Below are 16,358 nucleotides of genomic sequence, written 5' to 3' on the forward strand. Positions count from 1 at the left end.
AGCTCATTCTTCATATTCCCCCTGTTCTCAGAAGCTGAGACCAGGCTTCTGGCAGGATCTGGAATATCCTGAGTTGTGTGGCTCCAAAATGGGAACCGTTTTCTTTTTCCATGACGAACCACCTCAAGCCCCTCCCTTCAGACGACCAAGTCCTGGTTTGTTTGCACTTGGTAAACTACGTCGGCCTCACTCTGATGATGCCCTGAGACCCTGTTCCACCACTAAGGTGTGCGAGCACCTGGAAGGTGGCAGCTAGAGTTGGTGTGCCCTGGGACATTTGCTAAGTGACCCAGCACCAGCACCAAGTTTGAAACTGTATTAATCTGGTGGACAGCACTTGCTCTACCTGGTGACTCACTGAGAACTTACTTCGTGCAACTCAAGTACTGCCAGAGGCTCTTTGAGGGGCTAAGCCTAGCAGGAAGCCTGCAGGTGGAGGCAAGCAGAGCAGATCTCAGGGTGCCTTGAGACATTTGCTGACCTACATTAGGGCCTGATGCTGGTAAATGTTGACCTAGGTGTGCAGCTTGGTTCTTCCTACGTCCACCCAGGCCTAGCAGGGGGCAGCCATCCATTGTGGATCATTTTGTAGCTTCAAACAGTTTATCCAGAGTCACAGGCAGCATGTGACATTGGTGTGCACAATGGTCCCCCCTAAGAGGCCCCAGAATCAGCACTCACCCAGCGGTCAGCTTCAGGTAACAGAGGAGGATCCAAGTAACATCACCGATGGCACATCCCAGGGGAGATCTCGGCAAGCAGCCGCCCATGCTGGAGTCAATCCCCTTCTGTGTGGTCAGCACCTGCAGGGCGGCTCGCACACTGATACAGAGGCCAGTCCTCCCCGGCAGTCCGCCTGAGGGTTGATCCCAGGCACAAACAGGCCAATAAAAATCAAGACTCAATCACAACAGGAGGGCCCACATAACCCACCCAAGGGACATTTCTTGAGCACCCAACTCAGGTGCTCAAGAGATTGTGCCACTGGGTCCCACAGGACTTCTACTGCACAAGATCACCCCATCAAACTAGAAATCATAGCAGATTTACCTAATACATAATAACAAACTCAAAGAGGCAGCCAAAACGGAGAGACAAGGAGACATGCTCCAAATGAATGATTAGAAGAAATCTCCCGAAAACGAACTAAATAAAATGGACACCAATATTTATCAGATACAGAGTTCAAAGAAAAGTTCATAAGAATGGTCAAGGAACCTAATGAGAATTTCAACACAGAGATAGCAAACATAAAACAGCACATAGAAACTATAAAAAAGAACCAGCCAGAAATTAAGGATACAATAGCAATAGATGCAGAAAAAGCATTGATAAAATCCAGTACCCATTTATAATAAAAAACGCCCAGCACAGTGGGAATAAAAGGAACATATCTGAATGTATATATTAAAGGCCACATATAACACCCACAGGCAACATCACACTCAATGGGCAAAAACTGTAAGCATTTCCATTAAGATTGGGAACAAAACAGTGATGTCCATTTTCACCATTCTTATTCAACAAAATACTGGAAGTCCTATGGAATCAGACAAGAAGAAATAAAAGGCATCCAAATTGCAAAAGAAGAATTAAAACTGTCATTAGTTGTGGGTAACATGTAGAGAATCCTAAAGATTCCACCAAAACTCTACTAGAACTAATGAATTAATTCAGCCAAGTAGGAAGATATAAAATAAAAATTCAGAAATCAGTTGAATTTTCATACACCAATAATAAACTATTAGAAAGAAAAATTAAGAAAGCAATCCAACTTACAACTTAATCAAAAATAACTAAGTAGGCCCTGGCCGGTTGGCTCAGCGGTAGAGCGTCGGCCTGGCGTGCGGGGGACCCGGGTTCAATTCCCGGCCAGGGCACACAGGAGAAGCGCCCATTTGCTTCTCCACTCCCCCCCCTCCTTCCTCTGTCTCTCTCTTCCCCTCCCGCAGCCAAGGCTCCAATGGAGCAAAGATGGTCTGGGCGCTGGGGATGGCTCCTTGTCCTCTGCCCCAGGCGCTAGAGTGGCTCTGGTCGCGGCAGAGCGACGCTCCGGAGGGGCAGAGCATCTCCCCCTGGTGGGCAGAGCGTCGCCCCTGGTGGGCGTGCCGGGTGGATCCCGGTCGGGCGTATGCGGGAGTCTGTCTGACTGTCTCTCCCCATTTCCAGCTTCAGAAAAATACAAAAAAAAAAAAAAAAGTAAATAAAGAATATACCTAAGAATAAATTTAACCAAGGTTGGGAAAGATCTGTACTTGGAAAATTACAAGACACTAAAGAACAAGGTTTAAGAAGACACAAATAAGTGGGAGCATATGCTGTGTTTGTGGATTGGAAGAATTAACATCATTAAAATGTCCATATTTCAGAAAGCAATCTATACATGCAATGCAATTTCTATCAAGATACCAATGGCATATTTTGCAGAACTGGAGCAAATATTTCAAAAATTTAAATGGAAGCACAAAAGACCACAAATAACCACATCAGTCTTAAGAAAGAAGAACAAAGTTGGAGGAATCATGCCATCTGATATCAAACTATATTACAAGGCCATAACAAATTTTTAAAAACCTATTTTTTAAAATATAAAGATACAGGTATACAGGTTTCTATAAAATCAAAGATATGGATCAATGAAACAGAATAGAAAGGCCAGAAATAAACCCATGCCTTTAGGGTTAAATAGTGTTTGACAAAGGATGCAAAACACATTCAATGAGGTGAAGACAGTCTTATTCAATAAATGGTGTTAAAAAAATTAGACAGATAGAACAAACAATAATGAAACTAGTCCACCTTCTTAGACTATGTACAATAATGAACTCAAAATTGATTGAAGAGTTAACTGTTAAATTCCAAACCATAAAAAATCTTAGAAGAAAATATCGGCAGCATACAGACATTTCTCATAGCAGTATTTTTTCCCCCTGATATATCTCTTCAGGTAGAAAACACATACAAAAAATAAATGGAACTATATCAAAATAAAAAGTTTTTCAACAGCAAATGAAACCAACAAAATGAAAAAACAACCCACTGAATGGGAGAACACATTTGCCAATGACTCATCTGATAAGGGGTTAATATCCAAAATTTATAGATAACTTATACAACTCAACATCAAGAAAACAAACAATGTAGTTGAAAAAAAAAATGGGTAAATGACCTGAATAGACACCTCTCCGAACAGGTATACAGATGGCCAACAGGTATATCAAAAGATGCTCAATGTTATTTATTTTCATAGAAATGCAAATTAAAACTACAATGAGATATTACCTCACATTTTTCAGAATTCCTATCATCAATAAATCAACAAACAAGTGTTGGCAAGGATATGGTGGGAATGCAGACTGGTACAGCCACTGTGGAAAGCAGTATAAATTTTCATTAAAAAAAAAAAAGAGGAACTGCCTTATAAACTAGCAATTCCTCTTCTGAGAATATATCTGAAGAAAACCCAAACATTGATTCAAAAGACTATATGCACTTTTATATTCATTGCAGCATCATTTACAATAGCTACAATTTGGAAGCAGCCATCAGTAAAGAAGTGGATAAAAAAAGCTGTGGTCCATTTACACAATGGACTATTATGCAGTCATAAAAAGAAGGAAATCTTATCTTTTGTTGCAGCATGGGTGGACTTGGAGATTATTATGCTAAGTAAAATAAGCCAGTCAGAAGAAGACAAGTATCATATGATTTCACTCATACGTGGAAGCTAATGAACAAAATGAGTTACAAAACAAAATAAAAACAGACTCATAGATACAGAAAACAGACTGACAGTTGTCAGAGGGGAAGGATGTTGGCAGTCTGGGTGAAAAAGGTAAAGAGATAAAGCAAAGGAAAAAAAACCACCTTAAAAACATAGAGGATACTATAGTTATTACCGGAAGGGAAGGGGGTGGGGAGGTGGAAGAGGGTATAGAGCAGATAAATGGTGAGGGAAGAAGACTTGACCTAGCGTGATGAACACACAAGACAACCAGGGGTCCCCAAACTTTTTACACAGAGGGCCAGTTCACTGTCCCTCAGACCGTTGGAGGGCCGCCACATACAGTGCTCCTCTCACTGACCACCAATGAAAGAGGTGCCCCTTCCGGAAGTGCAGCGGGGGTCCGGATAAACGGCCTCAGGGGGCTGCATGCGGCCCACGGGCCATAGTTTGGGGACGCCTGTGCAGATGACTATTTAAAAAGAAATCGACTGAGAAAAAGAAAACAATGTGTCAGTTCTTCCTAAATCGAGGTATAGATTTAATGCAATTCTAAATGAAATCCCAGCTGGATTTTTTTTCTGTGGATATTGACAAGCCAGAGTCAGAAATTTATGCTGAAATGCAAAGGGTGAAGAATAGCTAAGGCAGTGTTGGAGTACAGAGCAGAAGTACTTTGACTGCCACATACCAAGACCTGTGGCCAAGCCATTGTAATCAAGATCGTGTGGCGCTGGCACAGGAAGAGACAACAGAGCAAGAGAGCCACAGACAATCCAGAAACAAGTAAACACGTAAATGCATGCCTGGTTGATAACAAGGAAATGGTTATTCCAATAAACAATTCTGACTCACTGAACATGAATGTAAACTAAGTGAATCTTGACCCCTACTTCACAACAGAGACAAAAATCAATTCTAGGTGTATTACAGGTATGGAAAGTAAAACAAGAAATCTTTTTGCCTGATCTGATTCGACCTGGAATGTTGAGATCACCAGTTCGAAACCATGAGCTTGCCTGGTCAAGGCACATACAGGAAGCAACTACTATAAGTTGATGCTTCCCGCTCCTCCCTTTCTCTCTGTCTCTCTCCTTTCTCTAAAAATCAATAAATAAAATATATATATTTTTTCATTTTTCTGAAGTTAGAAGGGGGAAGGCAGAGAGACAGACTCCTGCATGTGCCCAACTGAGATCCACCCAGAAAGCCCACCATTGGGTGATGCTCTACCCATCTGGGGGGTTGCTCCATTGCACCCGCAGCCATTCAGCACCTGAGGTGAAGGCCGTGGAGACATCCTCAGCACCCGGGCCAACTTTGCTCCAATGGAGCCTTGGCTGCTGAAGGGGAAGAGAGAGACAGAGAGGAAGGAGAGAGGGAAGGGTGGAGAAACAGATGGGAGCTTCTCCTGTGTGCCCTGGCTGGGAATTGAACCTAGGACTTCCACACATGGGGCCGACGCTCTACCAGTGAGCCAACTGGCCAGGGCCAAAAAAATATTTTTAAAAAAGAATTCTTTTAAGTAAAATATTATATATATCATCTGAATATCCTTGGGGTAGGAGAAGGTCATAATCAAAACACAAAAAGCATCAAAATGGAAAAAAACATATATTTATATTAAAATAAAGAACGTTTATTAAATATTTAGAAACCATCTATATGATTGAGAGTTAATATCCAAAGTATATAAGAAACTCTTGCAACTCAAGAAAAAAGAAATACTATTAAAATGGGCAAAGGACTTGAGCAGACATTTCTCCAAAGAAGACATTCAGTGACCAACAGGTATATGAAAAGATGCAAATGAAACTGACAGAGAATTATTACCTCTCATCTGTTAGGATGGCTAATATAGAAAGAGGCAGGAAGTGTTGGCAAGCATGTGCAGACAGACGTTGGAACCCTGACACAGCATACCTGAAGATATTACAGGTTCAGTTTCAGATCACTGCAGTCAGGAAATATCAAAATAGAGCGAGTCACACACACACACACACAAACATGTTCTATAGATTTTGGTAGACTTTTCTACTGTAGAAGGGGCTTTTTAGTCAGTGAGCCCATTTGAGCAAATATATACAGTCATCCTTACAAAATGGCAAACAATTGACTACTTAATTTATTCAATTTTTCAGTGACTGGTACCTTCATTGTTTATTTCTTTCAACACAAGGGGAACTAATATTCTGGTGTATTATTCAATTACACCAAAGAAACACAGCAAGCGGTATGCAAGCTCGGATTACAGTTCAGGGGCTCTCCTGGCTTCACGAACTGCTTATTAAGTCATGTTTCAATTAGTGCACCATTTCCTAGTCCCTGGTGTCTCATGCAAATGCAAAATGTTTAAGTTAAGGAGGTTATGTTTGTAAGAACTCCAAATTGCATTTGAGCATAAATTCCAGGAAGCAGAGTCACCTTCAAAATTAAAAAAAAAGGATTTTATAAGGAGAGGGTCGTGAGGTTAGGTGTATCCAGGGTCAGGAGGCTTGCATTTTGTTCCTTTTCCCTGAGGGTATTTGCAAGAGGTCCTGAGGCCCTGGTGCACGGCTCCTTGTATGAGACACTCAGCTCTGATCAGATGGGTGTGCAGTGCATCTCAGATGTACTACTCATAATTTTGTCTCGTCCTCTATCATTCTTGGTGGTGCTGTCGCCTAGGTAAATGGTGAACTGTTCGACAGCCACAGAATCTAAGTCAGTGTAATGTACATAGCAGGTGACTTGTGAATACTTTATCAACTGGACTTCTCAAATTATTTCTGCTTATTTTAAAGGCTTTATATTTTCAGCATCTGTTGGTGTATTTGCTGAAAAATAGATATGAAAAGCGGAACATGGCAAGACCCGTAACACGCTTAATATTTAAACCAATAGAATACATGTTAAATACTTGATCAATATGACAGTGCATAGAGAAATATTAGTATGACCTTATTAGAATTTTGGGTTTTTTTGCTATTGATTTAAACAAGTAAGAAACAAATACATGTGGTAGTAAACACCACAACACATCCACAAGCAATATCTGTACCCATGACATACGATGCAATCTTGTAAATCGGAAATGTACACAGTTTGCTAATGCTCAGTTTTATAATTTCTTATAAAAATGATTATACCCTGCTGCTAAAGGGCAAAAGCAGGCTTAAATGAGTTTTTCTGTGCTTCTCTAATTATGGGATGCAAACCAACATAGTCACATACCCAATACTTACTATATATTAGAGGAGAGGCCAGTAGTTTTTAGACACTGGAGGCATATACACAGGCATAAAATTCTTTTCCTTTTAAAAAACCAAGGAGCTTTATTATTTCACTTGCCAACCACTGGAATGTGTTGTTTATTAAAGATAAGTTACGTTTTCATAACACAAATAGTATATTTTTCGCCACTATTTTTTTTTTCCACGAGAAGAAGAACGTCAGCTCCCTGAATGAATGCTGAAAAGAAGCTACGTAATAGCGTCGTAGAAATTTTTTGGTAAATTTTATTGTTATCACAAGAGTTCATTTTCAGATAACATATTAAAGAGCATCTGGAATAAAATTGAGACACACTCCTGCCTCCTAAGTGTTTTCTTATCAGAATTAATTACTTTATTCTTTTCTAATTAATCAGAAAACAAGGATTTCAGAAACACCAGAGAACATACAGACATCATCCTCAGGATATCTCCTCCATTAAGAGTGCAGAGAGTTCCTTTTTCTCCACAGCCTCTCCAACATTTGCTATTACCTGTCTTGTTAATAATATCTAATCTAACAGGTGTGAGGTAGGTGGTATCTCATTGCAGTTTTGATTTGCATTTCTCTCATAACTAACGAAGATGAGCATCTTTCCATATATCTGTTGGCCATTTGTATTTCTTCCTGGGAGAAGTGTCTGCTCATGTCCTCTTCCCATTTTTTTTATTGGATTGTTTGTTTCTTTGTTGTTGAGTTTTATGAGTTCTTTGTGTATTTTGGATATTAGGCCCTTATCTGAGCTGTAGAAATGATGACATCAGATCATTGACAGCAAAATGGTGGGATCTTGATAACATTATACGAAGTAAAATAAGTAAATCAGAAAAAACCAGGAACTGCATTATTCCATACGTAGGTGGGACTTAAAAGTGAAACTAAGAGACATTGATAAGAGTGTGGTGGTTGGGGGGGGAGGGAGGAGAGGGAGAAGGAAAGGGGGAGGGGGTGGGGCACAAAGAAAACTAGATAGAAGGTGACAGAGGACAATCTGACTTTGGGTGATGTGTACGCAACATAAGTGAACGACAAGATAACCTGGAGTTATCTTTGAATATATGTATCCTGATTTATTGATGTCGCTCCATTAAAAATAAAATTATTAAAAAAAAAAAGAGTGCAGAGAGACAGACACTGGGTGTGACAACGATGTGGGGAATTTTAACATTTCACAGATTGTAAAGGAAAGACGTATGTCACTGTGTTTCTGTAGTTACACAAGTTATTCCTTAACACACTGTTGGTGACACGACACATCTTCCCAGAGTGGTTCGGTTGGAACAGTGTCTGCTGGGGTTCGTAGCTGAGACCAGCGCCCTGGGAGCCAGTGCCGGCGGAGCAGGAGGCACGAGAGGGCGTCCCACGCAGACTGGAGGTCGCCCTCCCAGGGGCACCCGGGAGAGCCACGCTCTCAAAGCTGGCTGCCCAAATTGCTGGCTCATGCTACTCTGTCCCCTCTTCCACTAGCGAGGTGCACATCTACCTCCCGTCCGAATTCCAGGCTCGCCTGAGCACGTCCGTCCGATGGCAGAACGTAGCGCCTGGGAGGCTGCCAGGGAGTCTGAGAGGCTCTGCTTTCAGCGCTCCAGCCTTCGTGGCCCACAGGAGCGCAGCAGAAGGACAGTAGAAAAGATATTCAACAAAACCCACTTCTACAGTACGGCGCAGAAGGGACTGATCATGCGTGGCATGCACAAATTAAGTCAGCACTAAAAGCATGCATCGGTGCAGCCTCTGTGGAAAGCAGTATGGAGATTCCTCAAAAAAAAAAAAAAAAAAGACAAGTGGAACTACCTTATGACCCAGCAATTCCACTTCTGAAGAAACCCAAAACACTAATTCAAAACAAGACATACGCTCTCCTTTGTGCATGGTGGCATTATTTGTAATAATAGCCAAGGTATGGCCATAACCTGAATGTCCGTCAGTGCAGAAGGAAGATGCAGTCCCCATACACAATGGGATACCACTAAGCCACAAAAAGGAATGGGGTTTTATCATTTGGAACAACGTGGATTGGACCTCGAGGGTATGATGCTAAGTGAAATAAGTCAGTCACACAGAGAGACAAGTACCGGATGATTTCACTTAAATGCAGAATCTAAAAAACAAAATAGCCTGACCTGTGGTGGCGCAGTGGATAAAGTGTCGACCTGGAAATGCTGAGGTCACCGGTTCGAAACCCTGGACTTGCCTGGTCAAGGCACATATGGGAGTTGATGCTTCCTGCTCCTCCCCCTTCTCTCTCTCTCCTTTCTAAAATGAATAAATAAAATTTAAAAAAAGTTAAAAAAAGATAAAAAACAAAATAAATTAATAAACAAAACAAAAAACAGACTCTTATTGCCAGGAGGGGAGGGGAACCGGGGGCTAGGTATAAAAGGAGAAGGGATTAAGAAGTAAGGATTGGTGGTTAGAAAATTGTCACGAGGATGTAAATTACAGCGTAGGAATTATAGTCAATAATAGTGTAATAAGTATAGATGGTGGCAAGTGTGTACTAGCCTTATAGGGGACTGTCACTTAGTACTTAGTCTAACCTCAATGCTGTACACCTGAAACTAATATAAAATAATATTGAATTTCAACTAACCATAATTGAAAAAAAATTAAAATTAAAATTAAGAAAGTATATATAATGGCAGATGTAGTTCATTCGTTTTATAATTTCATGTTTACTATATTAGATTTTACTTGCAATCCTCTTTTGCCCTTGCTGCGAAGTTCGCGGACCTAATCTTTTTGGCATTCAGAGGCTCTACAATCTATAACCATTTAGTAGCTTTGTCCCGTGAACTCCTTAACACCACCTGTTTACTGCAGTCCTCAATACATGCCATGTGCAGCAATGCCTTTATAACTCATGCCTTTTCTACATGCTGATATTCTTTCTGAGATTCTCTCTGTACTGGGCAGTGCAGGGCTAGGTGTGATCTTTGCAGTTAGTGCCTGGAATAAGGTGGATGGCGACATCACTGGAGGTGAGGTCAAGAAACAGAGAGGCCAGCCTGACCAGGTGGTGGCGCAGTGCATAGAGTGTCAGACTGGGATGAAGAGGACCCAGGTTCAAAACCTGAAGTTACTGGCTTGAGCGCTGGCTCATCTGGTTTGAGTCAGGCTCCCCAGCTTGAGCCCAAGGTCGCTGGCTTGAGCGAGGGGTCACTCACTCTGTTGTACGAGTCAAGGCACATATGAGAAAGCAATCAATGGACAGCTAAGGTGTCTCAACGAAGACTCCATATTTCTCATCTCTCTCCCTTCCTGTTTGTCCCTATCTGTTCCCCTCTCTGTATCTTTCTGTCTCTGTCACAAAAAATAAAATAAAATAAAATAAAATAAAATAAAATAAAATAAGAGAAAGAAATAGAGAGGCCAGTCTGTAAGAAGGCTCATTTAACTCGATAGCAAAACCATCAAGATTTATGATGGTTGTGCTGTAGAGAGTGGCCACGAGTGAGGATTATACTAGAAAAATGGGAGATAGTATGAACTTGACTGATTACCCAGAACAAGTTGTGAGGTTTTAGTTAGTAGTGAAGAAAAGAGAATGGTTTGGAAGTAGAGATGGGAAACAACAACAACAAAAAACCAACAACAAAAAAAAGGTATATATTCCAACTCCAGGCAAGGGAAGAGCTTAAAAGAAAAAACTCCCAAAAAACAGAAAGCAGCCACTGCTTGCGAGAGACCCAGTGTAAAGAGGTCTTCAGAGGAAAGTCAGGCAGGAGAGTGAAGGGACCCTTTACAAAACAAATGGAGGGTAAAAGGGATATGTTTTTCCTTTTACTTGAACTCACTGGGGTGACGCTGGTTAACAAAATTATACAGGTTTCAGGTTCACAATTCTGTAACACATCATCTGTATACACTGGATTGTGTGTTCACCACCCCATGTCAAGTCCCATCCATCTCCATCTATTCTGCCCACGCCCTCCTCCACCTCCCCGTCTCGCCAAGCAGTCACCGCCTTGTGGTTCACGTCCATGAGTTCTTTTCTTTCTTTTTCTCCTTCAACCCCTCCACTCCTCAGACCTCCCATCCTCACGGGTGTGGAACGGCATCTCATTGTGGTTTTGATTTGCATTTCCTTAGTGACTATTTATGTCGAGGATTTACATGGTTTTATTTCCTCTTTGTGTATCTCGTGAAGAGAAATGTCCACCCTAGTCCTTCGCACATTTTGAAAATCAGGCTCTTGGGCTTTTCTGTTGTTGAGTGATAAGAATTCTTTATACAGTCTGGACGTCAAACCCTTAGGAGAATTATGATTTGCACATGTTTTTCCTATTTTTGTGGGCTGTCTTTTCACGCTCTTGGTAGTGTCTTTTGGCGCACCACAATTTTAACCTTAGTGCAGTGCATTTTGTCTATTTTTTCTTTGCTGTTTGTGCTTTTTGGTGTCATGCTTAAGAAGCCGCTGCCTAATCTAAGAACATGCAGATTGATTTCTATGTTTTCATCTAACAGCTCTATAGTTTTTGCTCTTACATTTAGGTCTCTTCAAGCTGGTTTGGGTTAATATTTGTATATTATGTAATGTAAGGGTCCAACTGTGTTTTGCTGCATGATGCTGTCCAGCTCTTCCAACTTCATTTGTTGAAGAGACTGTTCCTTCCCCGTTGTATGGTCCTGGTACCCTTGTGGACATCAACGGACCAAAGATATGAGGGTCTATTCCTCAGCTCTCAATTGTCCGCCTTTGGTCTATATTTCTATCCTTATGTCAGTACCACACTGTGTTCATTACCGTAGGTTTGTAGTAAGTTTTGAAATCCGGAAACATGAGTCCTCCAGCTTTGTTCTTTTCCAACGTTGTTAGAGCTATTTTGGGTCCCTTGAAATTCCAGATGAATTTTAAGATGGGCTTTCTCATTTCTGCAAAAATTACTATTGGGATTTTGATAGGGATTGTATTGCATGGTAAATCACTTTGGGTAGTGTCATTTTGTGAACTTAAAGTCTTTCATCCTGTGAACTTGGAATGTCTTTCCATTTCGCTCTTCTTTAATTTCCTTCAGCGATGTTTGTAGTTTACAGAAGATAAGTCTTGTGCTTCCTTGATTAAGTATCTTCCTACAGCTTTTCTTTTTTATGTTATTGCATATTGTTTTTTTAAATTCCTTTTTAGAATATCTGTTGTCAGTGTATAGAAATACCACTAATTTTTGCATGTTGACTTTGTAACCTGAAACTTTGCTGAATTTGTTTATGAATGCTGCTTATTCTGTGTGTGCACATGTGTGCTGATCAGTTAGCTCAGGGGTCCGCAAACTTTTTACACAGGGAGCCAGTTCACTGTCCCTCAGATCATTGGAGGGCCGGACTATAAAAAAAACTATGAACAAATCCCTATGCACACTGCACATATCTTATTTTAAAGTAAAAAAAACCAAAACGGGAACAAATGCAATATTTAAAATAAAGAGCAAGTAAATTTAAGTCAACAAACTAACCAGTATTGCAATGGGAACTATGGGCCTGCTTTTGGCTAATGAGATGGTCAATATGCCCCTTTCACTGATCACCAATGAAAGAGGTGCCCCTTCCGGAACTGCAGCGGGGGTTGGATAAATGGCCTCAGGGGACTGCATGCGGCCCGCGGGCTGTAGTTTGGGGACCCCTGAGTTAGCTTTTCTACATGCTCTCTGTGAATAAAGATACTTCTTTATTTCCAAATGAAATACCTCTTCTTCTTCTTCTTCTTCTTCTTCTTCTTCTTCTTCTTCTTCTTCTTCTTCTTCTTCTTTATTTTGTTTTTTGGGATATAATTGCTGTGACTAGAATTTCCAGGACTATGTTGAACAGAAGTGATAAAAACAAGTATCCTTGTCTTGTCCTGATCTTAGGAAAATATTTTCAGTCTTTCACTACCGAGTGTGATGTTTGCTACCCATTTTTTTTTTGGAGTTTAGATTACTCCATGAACTTCCATTTCTCCTGCTATTTTTTGACTTACTCCTCTTTCATTTTATGCCAACACCCTTAACTGATGGAATGTACCAAAAGTGCATGTTTCAGCATGGTCTGTTACCTAGTTTCAGCATACACACGTCCCAGGATGGAACTTGTGATTGTCCATCTTTCCAGACAGTCTATGTACGAATGTGGAGTGCACATTTGGGAGAGTGGGGATGGGGAGCAGTTTATGTGAGTGTGTGTGTGTGTAAAATAGTTTTCAGGCTAATGAAAAAATGCTTCTTTTTTAAAAAAAAATTTATTTATTTTTTACAGAGACAGAGAGTGAGTCAGAGAGACGGATAGACAGGGACAGACAGACAGGAACGGAGAGATGAGAAGCATCAATCATTAGTTTTTCATTGAGCGTTGCAACACCTTAGTTGTTCATTGATTGCTTTCTCATATGTGCCTTGACCGCGGGCCTTCAGCAGACCAAGTAACCCCTTGCTGGAACCAGTGACCTTGGGTTCAAGCTGGTGGGCTTTTCCTCAAACCAGATGAGCCCACACTCAAGCTGGCAACCTCGGGGTCTCGAACCCGGGTCTTCTGCATCCCAGTCCGATGCTCTATCCACTGTGCTACCACCTGGTCAGGCTGAAAAAAATGCTTCTTAAACCTGTATGCTAAACTAATACTTGGTGTCCAGGTTGCTATAAATTGTAGGTGTCTGAGTTAGAGAATAGTTAATATTTTCCCCCTTTTAAAAAAAGTAGTTTGTACTTAGTAAAATAAATCTAGATTGTAAAAAAAAAAAAATCAAAACAGCTGTATTCTTTTCATAGTGTATGGGTTCTTCCTAATTTTGATATTAGGTGTTTTTTTTTTTTTATTCAGTCTTGATTTTTAGGATTGGTGTGAGATTAGGTCCTTTTGTCTGTATATTTTAGTGGGAAGAATGGAGCACTTCTATGGGTTACTCCTTTCTAGATGTTCTTCTAAATTGGAAATTCCTAAGTTGTGTTTTCACACTGAGTGCTGGGTCCCATCTGAGAAAATAGTCAATGCAAAGGGTCCTACAAAGCTTCTTTGCAGACTAAACGTGGTAATGTCTGCAGATGATGACCCGTTTTCTGTTATGTGTGTATTTCCCAGAGCTTTTATAAATGAGATTGTACAGTATGCCATTCTTTTACTTTTTTGTCTGAGTTCTTTTATCACAATTTTTTGAACCTCCCCCTTTTTTGTGTGTGTACTGAGAGTCTATCCCTTTTTATCGCTGAGTACTAGTCCACTGTATGCATCTCCCACGATTTGTTACTTCATTTCCTGTTGATAGAGAGTGAGGTTGCTGCTAGTGTTTGGCTATTACCAAGAACGCTGCTATGAACATTCACGGACAAGTTGCTGTATGGACGCATTCTTTTATTTCAGGCAAATATAAGGTCCACCGGGAAGTTCTGTCTGTTTCTATCACAACAAGTTTCGACACGTAAGCACACGTTTATTTGGCGCATGTGTGCCTCTCTATTTTTATCACTTAATGTATACATACTGATGTAGCAAATTAACTAAAGTGAAGTTGATTCATGTTAGTCTTATGTGTGAAGCCATAGTGTACCCATGGTTACTGATAAAGTTCATTTACGCCACTGTAATTTTTATGAATTTCAACAAGGAAGAAATGCTACAGAAGCATGTCTGTCACATCCACCATATTCCCTGGACTTAGCACCCTCCGACTCTCACTAGTTTTTGTCCTTACAAAATGTTTTGAAGGGCAAAAAATTCAAAAATGAAGAAGATATCAAACAAGCACTGGTTCAATTTTTCGCATCAAAAGAGAAAACATTTTTCAAAAATGGGATATACAAATTGCCCTCATGCTGGCAAGAAATCATTAATAATAATGGCAATTATATTATTTAATAAAGTTTATTGGCGGTAAGAAAAATGTGTATTTTGTTTTATTCCAAAAACGGACAGAACTTTCCGTTAGACCTTATACTTAAGAGTAGACTGGCTGGATCATATCATTGTGTGTTTAACTTTTTAGGAAATTACCAAACTGCCTAACAAAGTTGTACTATTTTACATTCCCACCAGCAATACATGAATGTTCCAGTTTATTTTCCCACAGTCTCCTCTCTATGTAGAAAGGTATAATTGGAGCCACTCTTCCGTTTTGCTGAGTTAAATCTCGAGTTCCTTCCAGCGTGGGTCCATCACCATCCTACCTTAGATCACACCCACATGTTGAACATCTCTGACTGTCTGAAACTAACACATCTCCTTATCAACATTTTCTCAATTTCCTATCTTCTACTTCTTTACTTCTGGAACCGTTTTATACTCCCTGAAAGGTATTCATTTCTCTCATTACGACTTTGTTATTTTGATTTCTTAGTTCACTCTTAATATGTTTCTTGCTCTATAACTTGGCTTAAACCATTCTTTCTGTTCAGAAATATTATTCACTGATTAAAATATCCTTTATTCATCCAAAGATCCTTCTGAATGTCCCTTATGTGTAGCATTCTTTGATCTCTTCAGTTACAAGTAAAAAAGAAAAAAAAAATGGCCTGACCAGCGGTGGCGTAGTGGGTAAAGCGTCGACCTGGAATGCTGAGGTTGCTGGTTCAAAACCCTGGGCTTGCCTGGTCAAGGCACATTTGAGAGTTGATGCTTTCTGCTCCTCCTCCACTTCTTTCTCTCCTTATGTCTCCTCTCTAAAATCAATAAATAAAATCTTAAAAAAAATTTTTTCTTTACATACACCCCGCACTTTCCCCTATAATATTTTAGCAGGACAATCTTATGAGTTGTTCTAAGTCATCCATTTGCAGAGAGCGAGGTAACAGAAATGGAGTACAGCTGAGGTTTGCTCCTTGTTCAGTGTCCTCGGAATTTGTTTATACTATTCTTTGCATCATTCAATTTGACATTTAACAGAGCATGGCTTATTATGTAGGTAAATTTATACATGCAAGAACTCCATCTTCACCTGACCTGTGGTGGCGCAGTGGATAAAGCGTCGACCTGGAAATGCTGAGGTCGCCGGTTTGAAACCCTGGGCTTGCCTGGTCAAGGCACATATGGGAGTTGATGCTTCCAGCTCCTCCCCACCTTCTCTCTCTGTCTCTCTCTCCTCTCTCTCTCCCTCTCTGTCTCTCTCTCTCTCTCCCTTTCTCTCTCCTCTCTAAAATGAATAATAATAATAATAAACGAACTCCATCTTCTATTTTGGGGGCTCCAAATAATATTTTAGCTTCCCTGAGAATCCCCATCGCCTCTCCCAGGGCCTTACAAGTGGAAGATGCCCACTATCTCTTTGTCAATAGATGGAAAAATTAACCAGAGGACCTTACACAAGACGGAGCATTGGGAGCCAGAGCCAGGAAGCAAAGCAGCATGTTCTCACAGCACTGTTTTGTAAGGAGAAACAGTGGAGGCTTAAGGAGGGCCAAAGGTTTGATGGGGGTCACAT

The sequence above is a fragment of the Saccopteryx bilineata genome, chromosome 8, assembly GCF_036850765.1.
Source record: "Saccopteryx bilineata isolate mSacBil1 chromosome 8, mSacBil1_pri_phased_curated, whole genome shotgun sequence".
Lineage (NCBI taxonomy): Eukaryota > Metazoa > Chordata > Mammalia > Chiroptera > Emballonuridae > Saccopteryx > Saccopteryx bilineata.